The sequence below is a fragment of the Pinus tabuliformis genome, chromosome 5_2 (genome assembly GCF_031772625.1).
Source record: "Pinus tabuliformis cultivar Carrire ecotype Pingquan chromosome 5_2, CPIR1, whole genome shotgun sequence".
Lineage (NCBI taxonomy): Eukaryota > Viridiplantae > Streptophyta > Pinopsida > Pinales > Pinaceae > Pinus > Pinus tabuliformis.
In genome coordinates, this window is record NC_142306.1 from 571,035,933 (window position 1) to 571,062,986 (window position 27,054).

Consider the following 27,054-nt stretch of genomic DNA (forward strand, 5'->3'; position numbering starts at 1 on the left):
TAGGTGATGCCACATCATCATATAGATCCTGGATCATCTGCGAATATGATGTACCTGTGGAGTCGACTAGGCATGGTGAACCAAGCGCATCTACCTTGTCCAACAGGTGAACCACAAGCAATCTATGAATGACTCTGGGATCCATGGAATGCTATATGTTGTTGTGGAGGCCCATGGCTCTCTACACACACCCTACATGTGCCAATGTAGCCCTTTGGTGGATTAGGACCCCATACAGGGAGACCAAACCCAAAAAGGAGACCATCTATAATCCTACATAAAATCCAATGCATCCCCTTGCCCTCTAGTACACCAAGTCATTAAAGAAATCAAGTAAAAGAGCTTTAAACAAGTGGGCACTTCATAATGGCATGCCCTTCCATAGTGGGTTTTGGCATGTGTAAATGTCTCCAAGCTCAAAGGGGGGTTAACCAAGCACCCTATTAGGTGGTTTTTGCTTCTAAAAGGGGTGGTATGTACATGGTACATCCTTCAAATGGTGGTTGCATGTGATAAAGTGATGGAACAAAGTAGGGGATGAAGGGGAAAACCTGTTGATTTGGGGTAGCATCGGATGTGCTTTAGGCCTCAAATTTTGCAAGAAAGTTTGGGCACATGTATTCCAGAGAACCCAGAAAGCGTTTTGGGAAATTCCACCCAGAAACAATTTTATTAAAATAATTAATATTTTTTAATGGGCCCCTAAGTCCAAACTTAGGAAATTAAAAATATTAATGGGTATTAATCTAATTGTGGGCGTAACTTCTGGAAGAAGACAAGGATCAAGCTAAAATGATCTTAGCCATTGATTAGCTTTTAATCTGGGTCGTTGAATATCAACGAGAAGATTATTTAAGGAGGCTTGAGGGTCATTTGGAAAACACACCGAGAGATCAAGAGATCGAATTTCTAAAGTGAGAAGTTCTCAGGAGGAAATTCTGATCGAGTAGATTTCGTGCAGTTGAGGGGCAGAGATAGCATCCGGAGAGAGAGATTTTCTTAGCTGGAGAGTCATCAACAGAGAGAGGCAAAGCGTGATCCAACAGCTCTCACGCAGAGGCTGACGCAGGGCCACGTAGGGCCACATAGAGGTAGCGCAAAGGGTGAGAGAAAGTCGGTCTCAGAAGCCAGGAGCCGGGGTGTGAGACCAGGAGGTTGAGAGCAGTGACTCCGAGCAGCAAATCGATCAGCTGGCTGGGTGACACAGTATCTAGAGGGGTTGACACAAGGACTGTGTGAGGATTGCACAGAGGCAGCGCAGGGCCTACCAGAGGCACCTCATCCAGTGACCAGATCAACCGGAATTTTTCTCAGTGATTGTGTGAGTTAATCTCACAAATCTTTCTGCCAGTATTTCTCTCTTTGTAACTGAATAACCCTTGAGGTATTCAGAGATGTATTCAAAATTTGCAACTACTTAATAATAATAAACCTTCAAATCTGTTGCACAAGTTTTCTCGCATTGGGTTTTTCCAAGGACATTTGTCCAAAAATAACGATGTTATTGTGTTGTATTTTCTTTCTTGCTCAACCTCTTGTTTTCGCATATAAATTAATTAAGTGAAGGCTATGGAGTATGTATTTCAATATTTGTCGTAGGAAACTGCAAATAACTTGTTCATATAAATCTAACAAGTAGGAGAAATATCATCAGTTGTTGCAGTAGGGATTCCTGTTTAGGAATTTTCACAAAACCTAGGTTACATGCCATGGTGCAAGCATAGCTAATGAAAGGGAAGCCCATACTTGGGTAAATGATGTGTAGGAGGGAGCAATCGTGGTACATGAGTTACCCCGACCTTGATTTTTCTAACCTTCTTCATATGCCTTTTTCCTTTTATGATTTTTCTGTGGTTAACTGCTCGAGGCTCACAGGAATGAGAACATGATGTGTAAAGTATAGCAGTGGATACCCCCTTTAAGGTGGGGCATTTCATCGCCCACCAGGGGTTGGGACAATCATAAGTTTATGAATGATAGAGGAGGCTCATCCAGGGCCTATAGGAACCACGGTGATGCCCATGGAAGGGGTAGAGTTCAAGTATTGGCTTTTGCCCACGTGCTAAATGTGTTTGTCCCGACCATCTTTTGCATTTTGTGGTACAATTTCCTGTTGAATGTGGCCAATTATGCTTTTTCTTTTCTTTTCTTTTGCATCACCCTCTAGGCATTGTTCCAAGCCCGACCCAAGGTGTGGGCAAAGGGGAGCGGATGGCTCACCCTTTGTGGACCCAGTGGAGGAATGTGGACCCAGGTGGGAGGAGTGATGAATGGGATTATAATGAGCGGAAGGGGAGTGATATATGTGGATCGAGGAGTGGGACCACACAACCAAAATCAAGGTTTCCCATGTAGTACTATCCCTAAAGCCCAAAGGTTAGTAAAAGAGATCCCACGGGACTAGGGTCCAAGGTTAACATCCAAAAGAGACCTAGGGGACAAGAGCACAGACCTAGTCCACTCTTTCCACCAAATCCCCCCATTAATCCATGCCCAAGAGTTTCCATGATAAGTAAACTAAAATACTCAATCACCAAATGACAAGGCATAACTTCAGGTTTGGGAGGCCCGCCTTCAAACATACGATCATGACAGAGCTGTGAGGGACCACATGGTTGGCTCAGGTGTCGAAGATATGGCACAATGAGCTAGATGGTGGTTGCAAGGGGTTGTTGGCTGTCGGTTGAGGACCACCTACGAGAAAATAATTCTCCTAGGGATATCACCCACAAAATGGTGTGTAACAGTATCAAAGTTGGATCTCCTGCCAGCCCGTAGGGTTATGAGAAAATGTGGCAACGAGCATTAATTTCCCCCTTGGGGAAGGAGAATGCCAAGTTTTCACAAAAATTCGAAGATCGTGTCAAGGAAAGTATTGAAAGGGGAAAACAAATTGAAGCATGGATAAAGGCACACCCAAATGGTTGGTCATGGCTATACAAGAAGCAAACAAGTGCCCACGAAAATCTGGTAGAAGAGGAGAAGAAGCATGATGATGATATTCAAACATTTGCTTCAAATCATTTAATAGTTACAAACGTTGAATATGGAGAAGATACAGGACAACAAGTGTGGACTGGTCAATCTCACCACATAAGTTGTGACTTAGTGGAGAAGAAGCATGATGATAATGTTGAAATATCTGCTTCGGATCAATTAGCATTTATAAACCTTGAATATGCAGAAGATACAGAGCAACAAGAGTAGAATAGCCAAGGTGAGAGTGAAGGTGTGAATCAATTTCACTACACAAGTTGTGATTCAGTGGAAAAGACTCATGATTGTGAATATCCCAGGACCAAACTCTATGAGCAAGATAGTTACAGGAGGGAGCAATTGGCAAACCAAGGAATGGATTTTTTAAATAAATGTCCGAAGTGTTGAAAGTGTAACTAGGTTCGGTCTTCGTAATTATGATTTTGTAAAAACTCAAAAAGAATATATTTGAGTCAAAAGAAAAATTATTTTATCATGTCTCGTTTGGACATTTAAAAGAAAAGAAAATTGAATTTTATAAGTATATTTTTTGTGTCCAAGTAGACCACGTTGGCCCTCCAAAAGACAAGTCGACTTGCCCAAGGGACATGCCCCTTCACATGAACAAACAACTATAAATAGGGCCAATTCGTCTCCAACAATTACACACTTCGATGATCTGATCTGGGGTAGAAAAACAGGATTCCTGAGACAGTACTGAGAAGTTTCTGATGCTAACTTATGAGCAGCTTGAATTGTCATATCTGAGCATATATAAGATATTTCTGGAACAGATCGAAGAAGTCTCTTGGAGTAGCAAAGAGTCTTTGTGGTTTATATTTATTCTAGAAGGACGAAGTTAGTGTCTTCTTTCCTATGCATGAGCCAAACTCTGTGGCACATAATTCTATGGTGCAATCCTATAAGAGATCCGAACCTACAAGAAGGTCAAACCTATGGATAGCGCTTGTGACAAAGATCTGAACCTGTGATGACACCTGTGACAGAGATCTAAACCTATGGTTGACATATGTGATAGAGGGACGTATATTTTTGAGGTACATCTTCTACGTTCAAGGAGGGTTGACTCTGTTGTCCTCTAGGATGACTCTAGGTCAGTTAGTCATGCCAGAGCATCTAAAATGTTTTGTTGGTTTTTAATTTTATGGATGACCAATGATATGAATTATTGAAAACAGGTGCTTAAGCCTTAATAGTTACTAGGCTAGATGAAAGGGTTATTATTTGTCTAGCTATATTTAAATTGATTTAAAGTGAATGAATAGCAAAATATTGATGAAGTATAACTTGCTAAATATTCAGACAAAATATTTGATTGGTTATAAGCAAAGAATACAGGCAAACAACGTTTCCTGTAGAACAAAATATATTTAAACGAATGCAGATTTATGTGACAATTAATTGATATAGGGGAGTTTATAATAACAAATAGTCTTATAAGTTATAAGCTAGTCCCTAGTTATTGTCGATAACTCCATAGGGGATTTAAGACTGACTGATACTCAGTATGATCTTACCCAAATCTCTGCATAAAGACTTAAATATATGAAGCAATACATAATGAAATAAGCACATATGAAAACTTACAAGAAGATAGAACTATAGAAGGCAAATTCAGATTTCTTTCATTAACTTGGCAAATCTCTAGGTCAGTTACAATTCTGTTCTCAAAGCTCATCCAAGGGTTCAACCCTTAATAACTCGAAGGAGGAGTTATTTATACAAAAAGTTCTACTAGATATTTTCAAAACAAAATTACAAAAATAGTACAAAATTGTAGGAATTTCAAAACTGCTAAGTGTTGGCACTATCCTTTAGGAATTTGTTGATGATGTGGTCCCCAAAAAGTGTTGCCCAGTTTTCCTTCAGTTGTTGATGAAAGTTACTCAATAACTTCACACAAGTGATCCCATCAATCTTCACTTGGTATGGTAAGATTTACCAATTTTCTGTAAACTTCATCAACCTTGGTGTATTTCTCAAAAGTGGGCTTATTTACAAAACATGTTTAATTTCATGCTTAATGGTCAAATCAAAATCTAAAGCTTCTAATGCTTGTTTCCCTGTAATATGCCCCTTTATAATCTATTCCAACTAAGCCCTGGTTTTTGAGTTAAGAACTCTGATCATGTTTGTAGCTTCACTTGGTTTATCTTTAAGAAGCTACTTCACTTCATCAATGGCTACCTGACATCTATTTATGAGTTCCTCCTGCTCGAAAATGATCTGAATGGAGGGCCATACTTCAGTTATGGCCTGACTAATATCTGCCCATATGCTTTCCTTAGCTTGGGCCAAGGTCTGAGCCATCAATGACTGACTCTGCAACTCTTCAATTATTCTGTTCAACCTGTGTGTTTTCTACATTTCCTCAACATACAAACTATCATTCTTTATTTTCTGAGCTTCCAGATTCTGGAATTTCTTATGAAGCCTTTCATTCTCTTGCTTCTGGTGAGTGAGCTCCTGTGAGAGTTTGTTCAAATCCTCTGTTGTCGATGTAGATTCCCCTGTGGCTAATGTAGATTCCCCTGTTGTTCTGGAAACTATAATAGGAATAGTTGTGATGGGAGATATAGCTAATTGAGTAAATTGCTCTTTTTCCTTAAGCAATTTCTCAATCTTCTCCTCCATAGTTTTTATCTGTACATTTTGCTCAATTATCAGTTTGAGCATTTCTTCCTTGTGTTGTTCACTTTTTGCTATCTCCTTGGTCTAGGGGTCCTCTGTAGAAGGCAGTTTCAACTGTTTTCTCAATGCTGCAATATTTGTGTTCTTCCTCCTGATAATATCTTCAGCAGCTTTGACATCAGTAGGGTCATATCCAATTTTAATTACTAAGTCCTCCAATGACTTAACCCTATTATCTTTAGCTAAAGATGATATTTTCTCAATCTTCAATTGTGACTGCACATTTGATAGAGCAGTTTTAAGTTTTGACAATGCCATAGTAGTATTAGTCATGGTTGAGAAAAGCATCTCACCATACTGCCTATGCATGTCCATTTGATCAATTGGATGTATTTGATTAGCATCAAAAGTAAATACAATTTTCTTGTAATCAGAAGAACCTTTGGGAAAGGGTACTTGAGCCTGCAGAAAAGCCATTTGCATTCTTCCCTTCTCGCTATCAAATGTTGTCAACACCCTATGCTGTGAAGTGGAAGTCTGCCTCCAAAACTGTGCATAAACATTAGCTTTTAAAGCTTCATTCTTCTTCTTGATTTCAAGGAAGTTAGTGAAGACATTTGACTCCTCTGTTTCACTTGCTCCTACAGATTGAGTAATTTCTAGCAAATTCTGTGAAGTAGAAGAAGAAGAAGGAGTAGTAATTACAGGTTCTTCTGTCCCTATGGAAACCTGTGAATCATCCAAATTAATGATGATAGGCTCCTTCTGACCCTGAGTAGTAGTAGTAGTAGTAGTGCCCTTTGATTCAGTCCTTGATTTCTTCTGATAGTGGATGAATTCCTTTTCTCCAATTGTTGATGATGATGATCCTTCCCTAGGCCTCTTGTCATGCTTAGTTTGAGAAGTAGGAGTCTGAAGAGTAGAAGGAGGTAAAACCTGTTCTTCTGCTTCTTGAAGAGTATTCTCTTCCCATTGTTCCTGATTTCTGAACTTCTCAATCTCTGGCCTAGGTGTATGATTATAAGGAGTGGTTTTGAGTTCCACCCTTAAGTCTGAAATAATGTTGAATGGATCATAAGACCAAGTGAAGCTGGGTTGGAAACCCATCTGTTTTAATATAGCATCTGCCTCTAAACCAGTTGATCTGGTGTTACAAATGAATGATCCAACCTGTGCCTTTATCTTGAACTGTGATCTCCTCTTCCCTGAGATGAAATGAAGCTCATCCATATTCATCATTTGCCTAATATATTCCAGAGAGAAAATTCTCATTGGAACATATTTTGGCAACTTATATGGAGCCAATTCGCAGCCATATACTCTGATCTCTGTGTAATTCTAGTAAAGATACCAGTCTCCTGTTCTGACTTGATCATTGAGGTGCAGGATCCTTTTGATTTCTGTACTGATCCTGGGCTCACTCTGACTGTTGAGAAGCTATGCAACTGGGTGAATGAAACAGTCTATGAAGTCTGAAAATCTAAACTCAGTTGAGTTCTTTCTAATTAATGAGGTCCATTGAGTCACTGCTTGATTCTCTTGCTGATCATCTTGCTTGTGCAAAACAATAGGCAACCTGTCTCCCTGCTGAAAAATAAACATATGAAATAGGACAGAGGAGTATTTAAACACTCCTTCAGTAGTGATGTTCATCAATTGCTCATGCATAGCTTCAGCCAAAAATTGACTGTAGTTATACATGAAGGCAGGCTTGTTTTCTTTAGAAAATATGGACAGATAGCCTAGGATAGCTTCATCTACCCATTGGTCTGATTGGTAGCCTAACAAGCAAGAAATAAGGGAAATTATATGTTTGGCTCTTTCAGGGAACATAGATGTTGGGTAAGGAGGATTCTTCTTGGGGAGCTCAGCATCTTCAGGGAGAAAAATCTCAAAGATTTGAGCTCTCTGAGGGAAGGTCAGTTTGTGATATAGGTCAATTAAGGCTGCAATGGAGAAAAAGCTAAGGGAGTCACTCTCGGGTATCAGAAGCATTTTGTTTATGGTTTTTGCAGTGATAGTTATCAGAATGTCTCCATTCTGAGCTACCACTGTTCTCTGTAAAGGATTATACTTGGATTGGCACCAGATAACTAAATCAGGAAAGGAATAAGTCTGAGGAAACATATACAGAGGTAGATTAGATTCCCACAGGTTTATTTCATCCTCAAAATCAAAATATGTCTGCTTCAGCCAGTTGTGCAATTCAAACATGTCGAATTCACATTCAGTATCTGCAATTTTAAAGTATTGATTGGCTAATGGGATATGGTCCAAGTCCTAGGCATCAGAGGCCTTTGGGGTTTCAAGTGTTGCAGAGGAGCTGGCAAAAGGCTTGCCCTTTTCCTTTGGAGCCATGGCACAACAGAAATGTAATGGTGAAGGGCAGAAAAGTTGCAAAGATATGCTGAGAGGAAGCTTACAGTTGCAGACTCGGTTCAGCAGAGAATTTGTAAATAGAAATAGTGAATTGAACGGAGAAAGAAAACAATGCAAGAGCAGTAGAAGAAAGGCAGATGTAACGGGGCAAAAGACTATTTAACAGCGATTTAAGACTACCATTATAGTAGAGGCCATTGTTGATCGGATAATTAGGAAATTAATGCATCAACAGGAGGCAAGATCAGCAACTGAAGGGAATTAATCACGGCAACGGATAGGTGATAACTGGTGAGGGGCATGGCGTGGAATGATTAGAAGCGGATGGCGTGGGAGGAGTGACAGTTGGCGCGATATCGGGAAGCGCGGGAAGTGTGGTGGCGGATTTCGGAGGGGGGGTAGCGGTAAGCAGTATGGAGCGAGGGGGGTGTGAAGCGCTGAGGAGGCGCGACGTATGCAAGGGGTCCGCGCGAGCAAAACCATTTTTCACACCCCCCCCTTGTCATTATCTCGTTTCGTGGCGAGGGGGTGCGAAGAGGCTTCCCCGCTGTTGATCTGGGCAGGCAGGCGAATGACCGTCGATTCTTGCCCGAACTTTATCACTTTCCGACAAAACAATTTTGTCGTATTTGACCTTTGACAAAAACATATAAGCATGTTTATTTACAAAGAATTAATCACCTTTTAAACAAGGTAATTAAACACTAATTAAAAAGTAATCTATTTTGGGCGTGTTTAGACTAGCAACCCCTATTTAATTATTTCACTAACTTAAGCCTGATCAAATATAACTTAGGCTAACTTTTAAGCATATTAGACCTTTATTTACCCTAATTTATCCTAAATTCTAATGTTCAACCAAGATTAAACTGTTTGGTTGAACTCATTCTCTAATCTAGAATAAAAATTTAAATGATCTGATCAAGATTAAATAGTTTGATTCAGATCATAAGAAAAGGTTGTGGCATAAAAACAAGCTGCACACAGACCTTTATTTATTACAAATGGAATTTATTCATGAAGCAGCATTTAAACAAGCACACTTATACAAATATTTTGATTTTCTTTTGATGGGGTTCTATTTCAACTTCTTTTTTTTTAATATTTTTTCATACCCTCTTTTATAAATAAAAACTAACTTATCAAAAATAAAGCATGTTACAACAAACTCTGTTATAGATCTAACCTGAAAATATATGATAATAGAAATAAACCCAAGAATAACAAGATAGAAATGCTTCTTTATTGATTCAAAACCCTTAACGTAGGGCAACACCATACATTCACTCAAGGAAGAAGAACACTCCACAAACCATATGCTTGTTCATACAATATTCCTTGACACCTCTCAATGTGGAGTCTCTAGCCTCTATATAGGCCTCATACAGACAATACCATGGGTCATTACCTTGGTTCCCTCAATACCATCTATCTAATACCATGGGCCCATTACATTATTACTAACTACTTGTGGTTCCTTACATGATACGAGTTAACCACCTTATTTATTACTATCGCCCATTCCATTATTACATTATTCCCTTAGGTACCTCCTTTTGTACCCCATATTATCCCCCCTAGGAATATAACATTCCACCCCCCTTAACATGTTTCGTCCCCGAAACGTCGGAAAAACACAAATAATAAGATCTACTCAAAAGAGCAGTCCACTGGTACCATGCACGTGCATCTAGCCATCCAAGAGAAAGGCGAACCCTCGATCTCGCTGGTGCCTCGCTCACTTGAGATGGAAGTTGACCGTGGCAGCTCTTCTGGGTTGATGTGTAGTAGGTGGATCTTCGGTCCTCTCTATCTGTCATGCAGGGGTTGTTATCCTTGTGGCTAATTGGTTGCCATCTTGTTGTTTGTTTTCTTGCGGGGTGATGTGGGTGATGATATGTTGAAGTTTTAACCCATGGTGTCTTTTTCTTTAATTCACCTTGTTGTGGTGCCTGCTGTGGTGTCTTATCTTCCAATATTACTTCAACCACTGAGCCCTCATCTGACGTATCAGTACCTGTAACCTTTCTGCTTCCACCTTTGTTTGTGTTTGATTATCAACCATCAAAGGCTCATCATCTGATGTGTAAATGTCATTAGAGCTTTGTGCTTCTGCCTCTATAGTCTCTGCTTGGGTCTTAATGGAAATATCCTGCAATGTAATTTTCTTCCTTTTTATACCAGAGCTTCAAGAATTTCTTCTGCATTTTAATATTGACAGTACCCACAAATTCCATCCAAGGATATCCCAAAACAACATCCATGTTATCCATATCTGATGTATAAAAGTCACAATGCAACACATACTTATCCATAGAAAGCTTCAAATCTTTATAAACTTGAACATCCTCATTATCAACCTGTATGTTTTCAATGTAATTTGCTGGAACTTGCAATTTTTTTGCCAAATTAACATTGATAAAATTATGCTTGCAACTAGGATTTATAAATACAATGATCTTGTCCTTCTGAATCAATCCATGAACTTGCAATAAGGAGACACCCGTAGAAAATAACCCCTTACGTGTCTCATTCTCCTCTTTTTTAGCCCGAGACCATTTGTCTAAAATGACTCTTTCAAATTCTGCGTCTGAAAGTTTGGACAACTACTTGTCGTCAAGCAAGAAATACCATTTGTAAGCCTCATCTCTGAAATTAAGCCACACTGAATCGTTCCAATTTTTTTGCTCATACTGACTTAGTTTGTTTTATGTATTCTTCAATAGTAGGATCATTATCTTTTCCTGTAAAACATAGTACCGCCATGAAGAGGGTTTTGAAAAAAATTCACTTACTTGGCGAAAATTTGAAATAGCCACAATTCCGTCAATATTGCTCAGAATCCCTATTATGACCTGTTTTCGGAAATGGAACAACCATTCTGCATCTTCCCATGTGGTAGAAATCCCGATCTAGGCACTGGAATTGCCGTTCCACACTGCAACTGTCCCGCCGTCACAACAAATTGCTAAAAAATCGCTAATTTTAAATTAGCGATATCTCCCTCATCTGGGCTTCGATTCGACTATTTTTTTTTTGAAATCGGGTATTTTTTCACAAAGAATCCAGATCTGCAATTAGATTCTGCAGATCTTGCACTAGGACGTCCAGATCTGCACCGCAAACTTGTTGCCCCAAAAAATTGTCTGTAACACCACTGATTTTTAGATCAGCGATATCGGCCGATTTTTTTTTTGAAATCGAGTATTTTTCACAAAGAATCCAGATCTGCAATTAGATTTTGCAAATTTTGCCCCAAAACGTACAGATCTGATCTGCAAACTCGCCGCCCCAGAAAAATCTTGCAAAAAAATAAAAATAAATAAATAAATAAATATATATATATATATATATATCTCCACTTTTGCCCAAGAAAGTGCTCTGATACCACTTGTTATAGATCTAACCTGAAAATATATGATAATAGAAATAAACCCAAGAATAACAAGATAGAAATGCTTCTTTATTGATTCAAAACCCTTAAGGTAGGGCAACACCATACATTCACTCCTTAAGGAAGGAGAACACTCCACAAGCCATATGCTTGTTCATACAATATTCCTTGACACCTCTCAATGTGGAGTCTCTAGCCTCTATATAGACCTCATACATACAATACAATGGGTCATTACCATGGTTCCCTCAATACCATCTATCTAATACCTTGGGCCCATTATATTATTACTAACTACTTGTGGTTCCTTACATGATACGGGTTAACCACCTTATTTATTACTATGGCCCATTCCATTATTACATTATTCCCTTGGGTACCTCCCTTTGTACCCTATATTATCCCCCTAGGTATATAACAGACTCAGCACTTGGAAATTGGTCTACTAGTCAATTTGTCTATGACTTGGATTTCTCTCTTTGACAAAGATTCTATAAGGAAAGGATTGATGGGTTTTCCCTTTGTGGATTTTGCCCTGGTCTCTAGCCTAACTTCTGGTGTCCATTGTTTTTTTATGTACTTCGATCTTTACTTTCTTGCATAATTAAACGTATAATTGCTTGATGACATAATTGAATGAAGAGAATGCTTAAAGTGAACATATATATCAGTCACAAGTAATTATCATGATTAGAAATTCTAGATTGCACTCGAATTTCAACACAAAGGGCCACATTGATGTAAAGAATAGTGTGAGATACGAAAGAGGGAATGCACTGCACAAAATCGAAGGAAAATATTCAAATGAGGAAGAAGAAAAGACTAACACCATTAAGCACGAAGAAGAAGATACTAAATGCAACAACCAGCGTGAAGTTGAGTGTGAAGGGATTCAGAAGTGTGAGAGCATTGTGATTCTTAAGACCAGTCACAACACTAGTGTGAAAGTTTCAATCCCTAGGAATCTTCCACATACTCATAACCTTTCCAAGAGCTCTAATCCAAGGTGCTACCAGGAGTCTCAAAGGTATTTGTCACCTAAAGAGGCCTCTCTTGAAGAAGAAAGCTTCTCAACATATTGTAGTCTATTGACTTGTACAACAACCTTCAGCACTGAGCTTTAAAACATCCATTATTTTTTCAAAGGAGTTTGAGCTACAAAATACAGGAAAAGCGACAAAGGTGAATCAAAATGACTGTTACATTTTCTAGACATGTGTGCGATGAAGTACCAAGAAAGAAATTCTGGCCTCTATATGTTTTGTTGTCAAGTTCCATTCATAACTCTTTAGAGGATTCCTCAATTTATCAGTTGACTAGTGTATGCTTACCGAGAACATCGACTCAACCGGGATGCAATGAGCAATCTGTAGTTAGTTTTATTTTACTTGAGATTGAGAAACTTTCAGTTGATGTAGATGCTCATAGTCTTACAAGATTAATTGTTAAATGTGCAGACCATAAATTGTAAGTTGTGTGAAGGCCTCGTTGCAAAGGACAAGTTCTGTGGGGCAAAGAAGCCTTGGGTTCGCTATGTAGTTATTCGTGGAAGTCCCCAAACTTGAAATTGGAGGAGAGAGTTGATATGGTTTATGTGGTAGATTTACACTCTAGCAACTTTGAGCGTGGTGTTGGATGATGGGAAGTGCATAGTTTTGAGGACACCTAGTAACATAAACAATTTAAACTCAGTGACATGGTTGCAAGTTATAATATCAGCCAAGGAGATGGGACCAAGAGAGAGGTCTCGATATAGTTCTTATTCTTATAACGATATCCCTTCCTCCTCACCGTTGCACATCATTTGTTTGAAGGCTAGAAATGTCAACTTTAATTACACATATTATAATAATAGGTTGCAGAAGACAGGACCCATAGAAGATTTGTCCTGCCCATTTTGTTTGGTGTGTTGTGCCAACTTCAAGGGTTTATAGTTGCACTTAAATTCTTCACATGATCTATTCAATTGGGTTACTGAAGACTATCAAGAAAATAAATGTGTCTCATAAGAATGAAATTTGGAGATATGGAGGAAAAGCTTGCTTACTTTTTCCGATCAAGGTCTTATCCACTTAAGAAATGGCACATGGGGATGTCCAATGCAATTTCAATACATCACAAAACTAGGAAGCGTTCACCCAATTCAAAAATGTTGGGCGTTTCCCAAATGACTTTGTCAAAGAAAACTGCAATGACTACCCTTGAGACCTGTTGACTACTCGGTGTCAAGTACCCCTTGAGCAGAGTTCAGTGCAGAGCAATCAAAAAAAAATTCATATTTCATCATCATGATGCAGCTTATGGTCATCATAATGTAATCCAAATTCTGCAGCCTGGTGGGCCATTATGTAAAAATGATTCTAGTATGTTTATAAAGCCATGTAAAACATCTAGGTTAGCCTTTGATTTTTACCAAGGATTTTCACTCTAGGGATGTTTTTTCCTCCGCCAATTATTTGTGTTTTTAAACATTTATAATTGGTAGAGTTTTTCTCCCGAGCATGCCCCAAAGCTAGAGTGGGGCTCGATGGTGAGGTCTTAGGTGAGTCCTAGTGTATAGAGTCTACGTAAATTTTCATACTAGATCATTTGTAAAGTATCGCAGAATTTGGTTGAGTCTAAAAGTCATATTTTTATTGTCAAAATTCCCCTTCTGAAATGGGATTTTCATGTAAAATTTTATGTAAAGATGTAAAAAGTGTTGTCTATAGAGGTTCTAAGGGGTGTAAGTACTCAAAATTATACCTCAACTCCTAAACTTTCTATTTAAACACACTTTGAGGGTGGAAAAATATGTCTAAACCCCTCTAGAGTCGTTATTTTTTATTTTCTAGCAAAATATGGCAAAATAATTAGTCAAAAAATTAAAATGAGAGGATAAAATTTTCTCCAAGTGAAAAAATAATTAAAAAAGAAATGTGCACTTTCCAAAAAAGGGATCAAATTGAAAGTTGATAAAAGTCTCAATTCCAAGGTAGAAAAGTCCCAAATTTGTTGGGTTGGAAGGAAAATAATTTCTCAAGGGAAATTGAACTTTTTGGTCCAAGTGGCTATTTTGAATGAGGGAATTTCAAGAAAACTATTTTTGAAGATATTCCAGTGGACCAATACCACTCCAAGGTCAAAGATTGGTCCATCCAACTCATCAATCAAGGAAGTCGAATTTTTCTATGGATTTGTTCAGCAATAATCAAGGGTTAGAATTATTTTGAGGAAGATCAACCCATGGATCAAGTCAACTAGCCATTTTTTCCACTTGGAGGCTCTCACACTCTCATTTTTCTATATAAGGAAGCTCTAAGCTCCTCATTTGTATCATGAAAAATCTTGAGCTCGTGGCTAAGTGAAGCTCTACTACTTTTGCAATATATTTTTTTTAGCAATAAAATAGTATTTGGGGCAAAGCTATGGCGTTATTCTTCATTTATATGGTAATATCTTTTCGATCTATTGTGCTTTATGTTCTACTAATGTTCTAACATTGTTATTTCCATTAGCTCTTGAAAATTCATTGGTGTACAGTTATCTTGCATCATTGTTTAGATCTGGAGAAACACTTTAGGACCAGCAGATTTATCGGTTTTCAGTTAAACCCTTAGACTCCTCTTCCACTGTGCAATCAAAATCTCGATGGATCTAACAAATACTTCTCAAGTGTGTAGAAAATAATATTCTTGATCAGATCTTGGATACTTGGGGACATTATCGGTTGAATTAGCCAACTATTCAAATTTCAAGGCATAGAAGTTAAGGAACCCATAGTGGGTCATCTAAAGACTTATCATTTGAAATAAGAAAAGGGGTTTTCTTGTGTTAAATTTGGACAACTAGGTCCAAACTCCATGTTCTGATGCTCAGATTAAGAGGCTAATATTTTTGTTGGATTCCTCTTTCTGAGAGGTGTAAAATCCATATAAAAATAGTCTTAGCAGAACTTATATTTTGAATTTATTATTCTTAATAAATTATATGTGCAAAGGTCAGCCAGTTTTGTAATGTAGGCTCACATGCCCAACAGATGTGTCACACACCCTCATTGATGGATATATATATACAGGAAAAGTTGGAGAGAATTTGATTACAACACAACTCACATCTTCCTCTCTCATCCTAAAAAGTACGAGCTACCTGGAGGACGAATTTCAGCCACACGTGGGAAGGACGAAGAGGATTTTTCTGCTGCTAGGGTTTCGCAGAAGTTTGACCAACGTTGACTTTGGTCAATGCTTGGTCCAAACAAGCTGAAAACTTGTGGGAGGTTCGATTTTTGAAGGCCATACTACCTGGCACAAAAATCGAGGTCAAAGGGTTGACCGTTTTGCTGCTGCGTTGACTTTTAGCTTGCTGCCCCTGCGTTGACTTTTCAGGACAGCGTTGACTTTTGTAGAACTGACTTGGGTTGACTCATCTACTGGTTGGAGGGTTGTTGTGACACATGCTGGGCTGGCTGACCAAAGGAGACTTTGCTGGTTGAAGCATCCTGTTGACCGCCAAAACAAACACATACATTTTTCTTGTTTCTGATTTGTCTTCTGTAAGATCTGCTTATATGTTCTATCTGCATTTTGCTTATCTACTTGTATGATTGCTGTGAGAAAAGTGAAATTGCTCTTAGCATAGAACATCTACAAAACTTTACATGGTATCGGAGCTGAGGTGAAGACAAACTCTATCTATAGCAATCATCATCGAAGGAAATGGATTCCTCTAAGCTTGAATTCAGGGAGAATGACAAGCTGACTGGAAGTGATGACTTCCATGCCTGGAAGATGTTATTAGATCTCAAATTAGAAGATCATGATCTCCTAGATCATGTGACAGGGAAGATTCAAGAACCTCCATCAAATGCCTCTGCTGCTGTTAAACACAAGTATAAGAAGGAGAAATCAGAGCAAAACTGCTGATCAGGGAATCCATAAATAAGACTCTGGTTGCCTACATATCTGAACTAGGCACATCCAAGGAGATGTATGACAAACTGATACTTATGTTCCGAGTAAACAATGTGAACCAAGTGCTATTCCTCAAGAACAAGTTGAAGAATATGAAGAAGGGCCGAGACGAGTCTATTCAAACTTTCTTTATGAAGTTGACCGAAACCAGGAACAATCTGCTAGCTATTGGGGAGACAATAGCTGATCGTGAGATGGTTCTCACCGCACTTGGAGGACTTCCATATGAATGGCAAGTATTCACAACTACCATTCTCAACAATTATACCATCCCTAACTTTGATGAGCTTCTGTCTAGATGTATGCAAGAAGAAACAAGGATGAAGGAATTTGATAATGAAAGAAATGCTGCCTATGTTGCTCATTCCCGAAAGAAGAACTCTGGTGGTTCCAAGGACAAAGGAAGGACTAAGACTCAAAAGAAGAAGGGTAAATGTTTCACCTGCCATAGGACTGGACACTATGCTAGAGAATGCCCCTTCCAGAAGAATTCTCCCGATAGTGACGACAACAACAACAACCGAAGGAATGGGAATCAAAGAAATGACAAATCCAAAGGAAAGAGGAAGGCTCACTTTGAAGGAAACCATCCACCTTCTAAAAGGACCAGAAATACCAGGTATGAGGAGTCTAATGTTGTTGATAAAAGAAATGAGTATATTCTAATATCTGCTCTCTCAGCTGCATCTCCGCCCGACACTATGGATGTCTGGCTAATCGATAGTGGTGCCTCAAGACACATCACCGGATTCAAGGAAGCACTTTCTGACATGGTTGAAAGGGATACTAATCTAGAAATTATCCTTGGGGATAATGCCACTTATCCTGTGAAAGGGACCGGGACTGTGACCCTCCACTTGTCTCAAGGACAAGTCCTCCATCTACAAGATGTACTCTATGTACCCAAATTGAAGAAGAACCTTGTGTCTGTATCTGCCATGGAAGACAAAGGATTCAATGTAACTTTCTCTGATGGAAAGGTACTCATGTGGAAGAAGAGCTTCAAAGAAGCTATCTCAATTGGTTTTAGAGTTGGTACACTCTACCAGGTTGGAGGGAGTCCGTTGGGAGCTATGACTTGTGATACTATCCGTCAAACCGAACTATGGCACCGAAGATTTGGACACCTTCATTACAAGGCTCTTCCCGAAGCAAGGAAGGTGGTGACAGGGATGCCTGATTTTGGAAATAATCATAAAGGTGTATGTAAGGGCTGTGCTGAAGGAAAACATACAAGGGGACCTTTCCCCTCAAGTGTCACAAAGACATCTGAGATATTGCAACTGGTCCATTCTGATCTTTCCGGTATGTTGCCTGTAACATCCCTGGGGGGATGTTCTTACTATATGACATTTACTGATGACTTCTCTCGCAAAACCTGGATATACTTCTTGAAGAAGAAGGATGAGGCTTTCATGTGGTTCCGTACCTTCAAAGCCTTGGTGGAAAATATGACCGGAAAGAAGATCAAGATTTTGAGGACTGACAATGGCACTGAATATGAGTCAAATGAGTTCAAAGACTTTTGCAGAGAAGCTGGCATTAAGAGGGAGACTACCACTGCATATACTCCTGAGCAGAATGGTGTTGCTGAACGCAAGAATAGGACTATTGTGGAAGCTGCCCGTGCCATGCTATGTGACCAGGGTCTTCCAAAGTTTCTGTGGGGAGAAGCTGCAAATACTGCTGTGTACATTCAAAACCGATGCCCTCATTCCGCTTTGGACTCCAAAACTCCCGAAGAGGTTTTCTCTGGTAAGAAACCTGATGTCTCACATTTTAGAATTTTTGGATGTCCTGTCTATTTTCATGTGCCGAAAGAAAAGAGAAGTAAGCTGGATGCTACTGGGAAGAAAGGAATGTTTGTGGGCTACAGTGAGACTTCTAAGGCATATAGAGTCTATGTACCTGGTCAAAGGGAAGTAGAGATAAGCCATGATGTCACTTTTGACGAAGATGCTTCCCTGAAGAAAGTAGTAGATCTTCCTAGATCTGAAGAAAACCATGAAGAAAGACCTGGAAATCTGGAAGAACCCCAGGATGAGACTATGCCTGATGTTGAAGGGCCAATGGACCCTATTGATCCTTCCCCTTCTCTAGGAAAGAGGCCATCATGGCTCAGGGACACCCTCGAAGATGCTGAGGGTCATGCTGCCCCAAGGGGAACATTCCGAGAAAGCAAGAAGCCGTGTAGATACCAAGGGTATCTAGCTGCCATGAGTACTATTATACAATCTGAACCTGGATCTTTTGAAGAAGCCATCAAGCATCAAGTCTGGAAGGATGCTATGCATGAAGAATATGAGGCTATTATGAAGAATGATGTCTGGGATGTGGTCCCGAGACCGAAGGACAAATCTGTTGTCACCGCTAAATGGCTCTACAAGATTAAACATGGATCTGATGGGAGTGCTGAAAATTTTAAGGCAAGATTTGTTGCTCGTGGCTTCTCTCAAAAGGAAGGAATTGACTATGACGATATATTTGCACCTGTGGCTCGATATACCACCATCCGATCCATCATAGCCCTTGCTGCTACGCAAGGATGGAGTCTTCATCAGATGGATGTCAAGACCGCTTTTCTGCATGGTGCAATAAAGGAAGAGGTGTATGTAGAACAACCTCTGGGATTTGAAGTTCAAGATCGAGACACTTATGTCTGCAGGTTGAAGAAAGCCCTCTATGGGTTAAAGCAAGCACCCAGAGCTTGGTATGAGAGGATGGATAGTTACTTGATGAAGCTGGGCTTCACTCGAAGCAATGCTGATCCAAACCTTTACTTTAAGGTTGAGGAAGGAAAACCTCTCATTCTAGTGCTGTATGTGGACGACCTCTTCCTGACAGGTGATGACCCTCTCATTCATCAATGTAAGAGGGAGCTTGCTGCTGAGTTCGAGATGAAAGACCTAGGACTGATGCACTATTTCCTAGGCCTGGAGGTCTGGCAGAGACCTGGAGAGATTTTCCTTTCTCAAGGAAAGTATATTGTGAAGCTTCTGGAAAGATTTGGGATGGTGGACTGTAAGTCCGTGTCGACACCAATGGAACTCAACTTTAAGAAGTTGAGTGGCAGCGCTGCAGGGCCTATCTTGGCCAATCCTACTGAGTATCGTCAACTCATAGGAGCTTTGATGTTCTTAGTGAACACCCGTCCGGACATATGTTTTGCAGTGAATACTTTGAGTCAACAGATGGTTGAGCCTCATCATTTTCACTGGGTTGGTGCCAAGAATCTTTTGAGATATCTTCGGGGCACGATAAACCATGGGCTGAGATACACTGCTGGGAGTGTGATACTCCGGGGATATACTGATGCCGATTGGGCTGGCAGTGTGGTGGATCGTAAGAGCACATCTGGATGCTGTTTCAATCTTGGTTCTGCTTCGATCTCATGGATGAGCAGGAAGCAGAAGTCGGTGGCTTTGAGCACCGCGGAGGCCGAATACATTGCTGCTAGTATGGCCTGTTGTGAAGCAGTTTGGTTGAGGAAGCTCTTTAGTGAGCTGTTCCAACATGTGCTAGATACCACTGTAATACTCTGTGATAATCAGAGTGGGATTCGTATGACTGAGAATCCTGTGTTCCACGACCAATCCAAGCATATTGATATCAGGTACCACTTTATCCGGGATATGGTACAGCGAGGCGCCGTAAGGCTCGATCATATAGGAACTGATGAGCAGGTCGCGTATATTCTCACTAAGCCCCTGGGGAAGGTCAAGTTCCTAACCTTCCGTGAGAGTCTTGGTGTCGTGGAAAGACCCTATGATGTGGGTCCTGTTGGACGATGAGCTCTGGGAGCTCTGGGGGGCTTTGGGGATAGCTTCTCGGAGCTATAAGCACTCATAATGCTTCTGCCCCACCCTTGTGATTATTGAGCTGGTTCGCCACTCATTTAATCTGTGCCCCGTATGCATCCTACCCATTGAGTTCAGGGCTCATGGGAAGTACCTCTCATTTGGCCAATGAGGTGTGGAAAAGCTAGAGACTATTAGCAAAGACTGATGGACGCATCAGAGATTGTCGTACTCTCTATCTAGGATGGCATGGTCCAGCCACTTGATCTGGGATCAAGATTTGTGAGGTCTGGGACCTCTGGACTGATTATGTCAGTCGGGGAATGATGTCTTTGTGACTGACCCACTTCTGTTCTGAAATAAAGAAGCCAGCAAAGCAAGTTTCGGCGGGATGACTCACGATGTTAATTGCACTAATAGATGGAGTTCTCCCTAGTTGAGAGGGAGTGTTAAATTTGGACAACTAGGTCCAAACTCCATGTTCTGATGCTCAGATTAAGAGGCTAATATTTTTGTTGGATTCCTCTTTCTGAGAGGTGTAAAATCCATATAAAAATAGTCTTAATTCGATGAGCAGAACTTATATTTTGAATTTATTATTCTTAATAAATTATATGTGCAAAGGTCAGCCAGTTTTGTAATGTAGGCTCACATGCCCAACAGATGTGTCACACACCCTCATTGATGGATAAAGATATATACAGGAAAAGTTGGAGAGAATTTGATTACAACACAACTCACATCTTCCCCTCTCATCCTAAAAAGTACGAGCTACCTGGAGGACGAATTTCAGCCACACGTGGGAAGGACGAAGAGGATTTTTCTGCTGCTAGGGTTTCGCAGAAGTTTGACCAGCGTTGACTTTGGTCAACGCTTGGTCCAAACAAGCTGAAAACTTGTGGGAGGTTCGATTTTTGAAGGCCATACTACCTGGCACAAAAATCGAGGTCAAAGGGTTGACCGTTTTTCTGCTGCGTTGACTTTTAGCTTGCTGCCCCTGCGTTGACTTTTCAGGACAGCGTTGACTTTTGTAGAACTGACTTGGGTTGACTCATCTACTGGTTGGAGGGTTGTTGTGACACATGCTGGGCTGGCTGACCAAAGGAGACTTTGCTGGTTGAAGCATCCTGTTGACCGCCGAAACAAACACATACATTTTTCTTGTTTCTGATTTGTCTTCTGTAAGATCTGCTTATATGTTCTATCTGCATTTTTCTTATCTACTTGTATGATTGCTGTGAGAAAAGTGAAATTGCTCTTAGCATAGAACATCTACAAAACTTTACATCTTGCCATCTGCTCTAGATCAAATTTTATCTATCTTTAAAATCTTCCAAATTATTTTTAGAGCATTAAATGAATATATTTGTTACTGATAAGCTTGTTCTTGTGAATTTGATAATAGATCTTGTATATATCTTCCTCTAACTCTTGTATATATTTGTCCATCTTGTATATATCGATTAGGGTCTTTCTTTTGTTCTCTTGCAGATCTGAAGAGAGGGGCAAGGGTTTTATTTTTTGGTTTTGTTTGCAGGTGGATTAACCCAACGAATCAAAGATAAATGAATTTTTTTTGGAGGCTATACCCTCATCTAGCTTTGCGGCTAGGGTTTAAGCACAAAGAACATCTTTTGGAGGGTCATCAGCTTCTTAGCCCCCTCTCTTCAGGGCTGCAAACCTGTAGGCCATCTCTAGGCCTTTCAAAAGGGAAAATTCAATTTTTTTTGTGGCTTGGATCTCACCGAAAAAAAAAATTAGGGAAGCCGCAAGGGTTTGAGACCCTTCCTCACACCAAAATCGATTTTATTTGCAAGGGTTTCCACTTATAATTTTTGTAAATAATTTTTTTATTGTTTCTCAAATTTTTTCTTTACAAATCTGACTTGGGTTCCAAGTTTGCAGATCAGATACACATATTTTTGGGCTCAAATTTTTATTTATATTTATTTCGGTTAGTCGCTAACTTCTTAGCTCATTTTTGGCCTAGCCACAAGGCCTTTAGTGTTGAAAATAGTAGCGAGAAAGTGATTCCATGATTTGTGCCTTAATTCAAGGAGTGAAATTCAAATTTCTTCTTTGTCATACTCGATTTCCTAAAAATTATGAGATTCCCTATAAGTTAGGACGAATTCCTATAATTTAGGAATCAGTCCCTAAAAATTAGGACGAGTTAGGATGTAGTTAACTGATGTGTTGAAATTGAAGGTGAAGTTCTTCCTTTTCTAGTGTGAATTGATTGAGTAAAAACACAAGTGATTGCATTTCAAGTGGTTGACTTGAAATAGGACAAGTCGCGTGAGCAGTTAACTCATGCTAACTCAATCAATCACAAAATCATTCCTTAATTAGAAATTCACTAATTTTAGCCTTCTGAATTGCTTAAAAAGGAAGAACGAAGGCACATATTTGATCATTGTCTTGTGTGCAAGAGTTGGTGAGACAAGACAATAGAGCTCACAGGTTTGTGAGAAGGTTGCACAAGTTTATGTGTGGAGCTTGTGAGAGAAAGAGTGTGCAAGAGAAGCTTGTGCACAAGTTGGTAGAAGGCAGTTTTCCCTTTGCTCGTGCGCTAGAATTTAGGAGCTAAAGGATCAGCTCTTGCGCAAGGAATTAAGGACTTGGTTCCTTGGGTTTGTGCTAGGAATTCGGAGCAGAGGAGGAGCAAGGGAAGAGGGCAGCGTGATCAGCATTCTTGCAAGGGTTTCATGCTTAGGATAAGCAGGGAGAAGGGTGTATTCTCCACGTGAAACAGTTGTATTTGTAAGAGATCTATTGCTCACTTTCTATCAATAAACAAGCAGAGGGCTTTCCCAGTTGGGTTCCCTAAAAAAATATTGTGTTTTGCCACTGTGTGACTGTGATTTATTTCTGTTCTATTCCACTGCTTACTGGAGAATTTTTGTGTTTGTATGAAAGAAATTATATTTCAGATTGTTCATATTAGCATATCAGAATTTCATGGAATTACTATGCGGTATCGGAGCAGTGAACAGAATCGACAAGCACACAGATTTCAGATTTGAAGCAGCGTAAGAACAGTAAGTGTATAGACTGTTAATGGCTGATTTGCAAGCCCTAGATCAGTCAAAGTGTTGATTGTGTGTGGGCAGTTTTGGAGGCCCTGAGGAGAGTGACAATAGGGCTGATGTGTCACAGTGACAGGACATATTTTTGTGCCCTAGGATCAGCATTCTGAAGCAAATAGAAGGTGGACAAGTGGGCGAATCTGGAAGGCCTTATGACGGTGATCTTGGAGCAGCTAAGAGATTGTGTGAAGGCAGCAGAAAACTGCTCACAAATGCAGTTGTGAACATTGTTTCTCATGGGCGAGTATGCAGTGGGTAGATGTACTTATCTGCTGTGAGAAACCAGCCTTGTTGAAGTCCTCATGTAGAGTGATCACTGAACAACTAATGAGTTGTTAGGAGGCAGAGTTGTGGAGCCCTAGTTCACTGGGTTGCAGATGGCCAAACCACTGATAAAAGGGCAGATCCAAAAGACACAATGAGAATACATCTTAGTGGAGCTAGAGGCTTGCTAGTGGGTGGATCAGTGAACCAAAGTTCAGTGACACAGAAGAAGTTGTGATCATTGATAGTGGCAGATTGTGGACTCACAGAGCATGGTGGGAAAGAATAGGTCTTCAAAGCAGGTTCCGCGTTAGAAACAAGGGAAGTCTTCTAGTTCAGAGCAGCAGTTGCAGCAACGGAGAAGTTGGTACTGTTGGAGATAGACCCAGGTGGACGAGGTTCTTCCAGGATCACCTTCCTCACTAAGAGGGAGTGTTGAAAATAGTAGCGAGAAAGTGATTCCTTGATTTGTGCCTTAATTCAAGGAGTCAAATTCGAGTTTCTTCTTTGTCATACTCGATTTCCTAAAAATTAGGAGATTCCCTATAAATTAGGACGAGTTCCTATAATTTAGGAATCAGTCCCTAAAAATTAGGACAAGTTAGGATGCAGTTAACTGATGTGTTGAAATTGAAGGTCGAGTTCTTGATTTTCTAGTGTGAGTTGATTGAGGAAAAACACAAGTGATTGAGTTTCAAGTGGTTGACTTGAAATAGGACGAGTTGCATGAGCAGTTAACTCATGCTAACTCAATCAATCACAAAATCATTCCTTAATTAGAAATTCACTAATTTTAGCCATCCAAATTGCTATAAAGAAGGAACGAAGGCACAATTGTATTCATTCTTGTATGCACCAGTTTTGTGTGTAAGCTTGTAAGTGAGCGTGACAAGAAGAAGGCTTGTGCAAGTTGGTAGAAGGCAGTTTTCCCTTGGCTCATGCGCTAGAATTTAGGAGCTAAAGGATCAGCTCTTGCACAAGGAATTAGGGACTTGGTTCCTTGGGTTTGCGCTAGGAATTTGGAGCAGAGGAGGAGCAAGGGAAGAAGGCAGCGTGATCAGCATTCTTGCAAGGGTTTCATGCTTAGGATAAGCAGAGAGAAGGGTGTATTCTCCAAGTGAAACAGTTGTATTTGTAAGAGATCTATTGCTCAGTTTCTATCAATAAACAAGCAGAGGGTTTTCCCAGTTAAATTCTCTAGAAAAATATCGTGTTTTGCTACTGTGTGACTGAGATTTACTTCTATTCTATTCCGCTGCAAATTTAGTAGAGGAATTCTATGTTTGTATGAAAAGAAAATATATTTCAGATTGTTCATATTAGCAGGTCATAATTTCATGGAATTTCTACATTTAGGGCCTTATTTTGCTTCAAATATTTTGTGACTAACCCTTGGTTGTTTGCAGAGAAATCGTTTGCATTTTTTAAGGATTTATCCATCGATTTTTTGGCTAGGAGCTAGCCTTTTGGGGCTGATCCATAGAGACCATTTTTGGAGACTAGTCGCAGGCCTTGGGAGGCCTCTTTCTCCTAGCCGAGGGCTTGAAGAAAGGTTGGTGTTATGTAAAAATTAGTTAGATTAGGTTTATTATTTAATTTTCAGTTAAATTAAATGAAAGGGCATGATCATAAGATCATGCCCTTTCCCCAAAGGGTGTCCATAGCGGTATATAAGCCAGGAACCCCATTTGTAATCATCATCCTCTGTAATTTATCTTTTAATAAAACATTTTTACAAATATTACTGCTTTTCAAGAATTTTCCGCATTATCTGGTATCAAAGCCTGTTTGGTTCTCTAGCACGACACTGCATAGAAGAGTATCATCCCTCGCCGTCCTCCGTTTTCCCTCCACGCTGCTATCTCTGTCGCCATCCTTCCTGTAGTCTTTGCACAGCCCGCACACCACTTTCGTTGCCTACCGCCTGTTCTAAACCCCCGATTTCATGGTTTCCATCGAAATTGTGCTGTGCGTATTTATCCTGGAGTGACACACTGAGTCAACGGGAACGCTGCGTCATACCGGCTGTCCGACTGCGTGGTCTCTGCAGGAAACGGTTCAGAAATAAATCCCATCAATTGTCTGCGTTGAACCAACGAATTCCGGCATTTTTTTATATCTGCGGTGAGTCGTACACTGAAAGTCCATCTGTGGTGATACGTTGTAAGCTCACGTTTTATTATCCGCGGCATCTCTGTCCAACGAGAAGGGTTGAAGAGTCAATTCGGTTGGGACGTGATTGTCGATTCATTCGATTACTTTAAAAAAAGTATTACGATTTCACATTATATGTAATTAATTTAATTATATAGAATTAAAACTATATAATAATTAAAAAAAATTATTACATATATGTGAATAATATTAATTAATTAAAATAATATTTTAATTAATTAATTAAAAAAAATATTATTATTAATTTAATAATATTTTTTGATTAGTAAAAAAAATATATATTTACGTTGGCAGATAAATACACACCCCCGCAAACCCGATCGATGTCGACAATGACAATGGCGGATTTTCAAAAAAAATAGTTGGATTCGGAGCATAAGATAAATAACAACCACGACGAAGTCAGTAAAAGATTAAATGAATTCCAGATCAAGCTTGGGGAGCAAGCTGACTAAATCAAAAATCTTCACGATACAACAAATAGAATAGAAATAAAGATGGAAAATCAACATGTCCAAACAGGAGTAAACATCAGAGATGTCGTAACAATGCTGAAAATTCTGTGTAAAAGGTCGAATTGTACACCCGAACAACTACTAAAAGAAAGTGAAGAGAATCAAGAACACATTTCATCAGATTCAACAAATTCAACAGTCTCATGAAAAAGTTGAAACCCCAAAAAAATCAGCGACACCCCACCAAGAAGCTAGTAACACAGCCTTTACAAACAAGCAACTCTGGGATAACTTTACCAATCAACACCCTTTTTTCGCTCAACCATTAGCAACATACCAGCGAAGGGCAAAAGTTGAGATGTCTAAATTCGATGGAAACGGAAAAAACAATGTTGCATGGATAAATAAAGCAAAAGAATACTTTGAGATATATGACGATGACGAAAAGCTCAGGCATGCATCCATGAAAATGGAGGGAGAAGCATATAACTAGTATATGTGGTGGAAAAAGACAACACACGTCATTAGCTGGAGGAAATTTAAAGATGCATTCTTTAAAAGATTCTAAGGTGTAAAGGAGGAAGAGTTCTTTTCAAAACTCATCAACTTACGACAAAAAGGAAGTGTGGACGAATACACTCAAGAATGGGAGACCTTAGTAACACGAGTACATGGGTTAACAGAATCTGGTCTAATTCAATCATACATCTCGGGACTCAAAACCCATTTACAAGCAGAACTTGAAATGCATGACATTTCATCAATAGAAGTAGCAAGACGAAAAGCAAAAACAGCCGAAAAGAAATTCGAACAAATATTTTGGTCAAAATCCGAAAAAACATATTCAAGACGAAGAACACCTCAGTATGCGGACACAAAAAATACAAGATATGTTCCACCACATCGACGTGAAGATGAAAA

At 39.6% G+C, this 27,054-nt stretch overlaps 1 protein-coding gene and 1 pseudogene across 1 annotated transcript in view; one reads left to right on the forward strand and one right to left on the reverse strand.

Moving 5' to 3' along the window:
- The window catches only part of LOC149160252 (uncharacterized), a 112,988-nt gene that overhangs the window by 47,492 nt on the left and 38,442 nt on the right, over nt 1–27,054 (reverse strand). The window lies entirely within an intron of this gene.
- LOC149160253 (polycomb group protein EMBRYONIC FLOWER 2-like) lies at nt 12,088–13,616 on the forward strand (annotated as a pseudogene).